Source organism: Capsicum annuum, chromosome 3, assembly GCF_002878395.1.
Source record: "Capsicum annuum cultivar UCD-10X-F1 chromosome 3, UCD10Xv1.1, whole genome shotgun sequence".
In the NCBI taxonomy this organism is placed as follows: domain Eukaryota; kingdom Viridiplantae; phylum Streptophyta; class Magnoliopsida; order Solanales; family Solanaceae; genus Capsicum; species Capsicum annuum.
Genome location: NC_061113.1, coordinates 208,780,040 through 208,783,035, shown reverse-complemented (window position 1 = coordinate 208,783,035; position 2,996 = coordinate 208,780,040). Strand labels below are relative to the sequence as shown.

At 34.3% G+C, this 2,996-nt stretch overlaps 1 pseudogene; it reads right to left on the bottom strand.

The window, feature by feature from the left end:
• Positions 1-2,333: 2,333 nt before the first annotated feature.
• On the bottom strand, positions 2,334-2,750 carry LOC124897300 (annotated as a pseudogene).
• Between the last annotated feature and the right edge of the window lie 246 nt (positions 2,751-2,996).

Here is a 2,996-nt window from a genome sequence, read left to right as displayed (position 1 = left end):
GTCCGAATCATGTTGTACATGAGCAGGCTCCGTAAGGTCCAGTATAAGTGAACTAGATAAAACGGAATCAAGATTCCGTTTTATCTAGTTCACTTATAAGATTTAATAGTATGTAAATATATTCATTTCCTCTGCATTGACACGATCAATACTACTATCGGAGTGAAACAAGGGATCTAAAGAAGAAGAGAGGCTAGACTATATTAGTAACAAGCAAACCTTGTATGTGTATCTCCAAGCATTTTGGAGATAAATACCAATTAGAAGGTCTGAGACAACCCAGAAAGCACTTGATCATATCATGATCTGATTTGTAAGCCTACTCGGGTCTTGAGTATTTACTTGTAAGAACGGAATTCTTTGTTTTGTAATGGATAGTTGCAATTCCATAAAAAGAATTCAGTCAAATTTTTCTTACATTGAACCTTTCCTCTATCATATATGTGGATGTGTAAAGACAGGTACCATATATATATTTTATATGGATATATGGATTCATTTGGTTCTTTTTATTCTTGCTTGAGCTGGATGATTAAAAATTATCATGTCCAGTTCCCTCGGGGGACGGATCTATAAGAATTCACCTATCCCAATAACAAAAAAACCTGACTTGAATGATCTTGTATTAAGAGCTAAATTGGCTAAAGGTATAGGTCATAATTATTATGGAGAGCCCGCATGGCCCAATGATCTTTTATATATTTTTCCAGTAGTAATTCTAGGTACTATTGCATGTAATGTAGGCTTAGCCGTTTTAGAACCATTAATGATTGGTGAACCGGCAGATCCATTTGCAACCCTTTTGGAAATCTTACCTGAATGGTATTTCTTTCCTGTATTTCAAATACTTCGTATAGTGCCCAATAAATTGTTGGGGGTTCTTTTAATGGTTTCAGTACCTGCGGGATTATTAACAGTACCTTTTTTAGAGAATGTTAATAAATTCCAAAATCCATTTCGCCGTCCAGTAGCGACGACTGTCTTTTTGATTGGTACCGCAGTCGCCCTTTGGTTGGGCATTGGTGCAACATTACCTATTGATAAATCCCTAACTTTAGGTCTTTTTTAAATTTATTATTTTTAATTGATTCAATTGTGAAATAACACGACATGTGTATCTAGGGAATAGTTTCTTCAAAGTGAATTCTCCCTAGATACATCTAGTCAATTTAGTTCTGAATTTATTTCTAATATAATATATGATCTATTAATTGTGCAAAAGATTTCAATATATTTTGACTAAATAATTCCAATAGATTTAAAACATATTTTTTGCTAAATCAATTACGAAATATTTTTCTAAATTGCCCAATATCTGTTTTATATCTTTGCTACGAAAATGTTCAATTTTCATAAGATCTTGGCTGTTATTCAAAAGGTCCAATAATGTATATATATTGGACATTTTGAGGCAATTATAGATCCTGGAAGGCAATTCTGATTGGTCAATAAAAATCGATTTCAATGCTATTTTTTTTTTGTTTTTATGAGTTTAGCCAATTTATCATGAAAGGTAAAAGGGGATAAAGGAACCGTGTGTTGATTGTCCTGTAAATATAAATTGTCTTCCTCCATATGTAAAAAGGGAATAAATAAATGAATTAAGTTTCGGGATGCTTCATGAACTGCGTCTTTCGGAGTTAAACTTCCGTTTGTCCATATTTCGATAAAAAGTATCTCTTGGTTTTCATTTCCATTCCCATAAGAATGAATACTATAATTTGCGTTTCTAACAGGCATGAATACAACATCTATAGGATAACTTCTATCTTGAAAGTTATGTGGCATTTTTATTAGATATCCACGATTTCTCTCTATTTGTAATCCAATACAAAAATCAATTGGTTCTATTAAACTAGCTATATGTTGTGTATTATCAACGATTTCTACATAAAGCGGCAAGATGATATCTTGAGCAGTTACATATCCAGGACCCTTGACACAAATAGACGCATCGTAAGTTCCATATAGATTACTTCTCAATACAATTTCTTTCAAATTCATTAAAATTTCATGTACCGATTCGTGAATGCCCGTTATGGTAGAATATTCATGTGGGACTTTCTCAGATTTTACATATGTGACACATGTTCCTTCGATTTCTCCAAGTAAAGCTCTTCGCATCGCAATGCCTATTGTGTCGGCTTGGCCTTTCATAAGTGGAGACAGAATAAAGCGTCCATAATAAAGGCGTTTACTGTCTGTTATTGATTCAACACACTTTCACTGTAGTGTCCGAGTAGATATTGTTACTTTCTCTCAAATCATAGTACTATTATTTGATTAGATTATCGAATCTTTTATTTCTCTTGAGATTTCTTCAATGTTCAGCTCTACACACGTCTTTTTGTTAGAGGTCTACAACCATTATGTGGCATAGGAGTTACATCCCGTACGAAAGTTAATAGTATACCACTTCGAAGAATAGCTCGTAATGCTGCATCTCTTCCGAGACCAGGACCTTTTATCATGACTTCTGCTCGTTGCATACCTTGATCCACTATGGTACGGATAGCGTTTGCTACTGCGGTTTGAGTAGCAAATGGTGTTCCTCTTCTCGTACCTTTGAATGCAGAAGTACCAGCGGAGGACCAAGAAACTACTCGACCCCGTACATCTGTAACAGTGACAATGGTATTATTGAAACTTGCTTGAACATGAATAACTTCCTTTGGTATTCTACGTGCACCCTTACGTGAACCAATTCATCCATTCCTACGCGAACTAATTTTTGGTATAGCTTTTGCCATATTTTATCATCTCGTAAATATGAGTCAGAGATATATGGATATATCTATTTTATGTCAAAACAGATTCTTTATTTATACATCGGCTCTTCTGGCAAGTCTAATTATCCCTGTCTTTGTGTATGTCTCGGGTTGGAACAAATTACTATAATTTGTCCCCGCCTGCGGATTGGTCGACATTTTTCACAAATTTTACGAACGGAAGCTCTTATTTTCATATTTTTCATTCCTTACCTTAATTCTTAATCT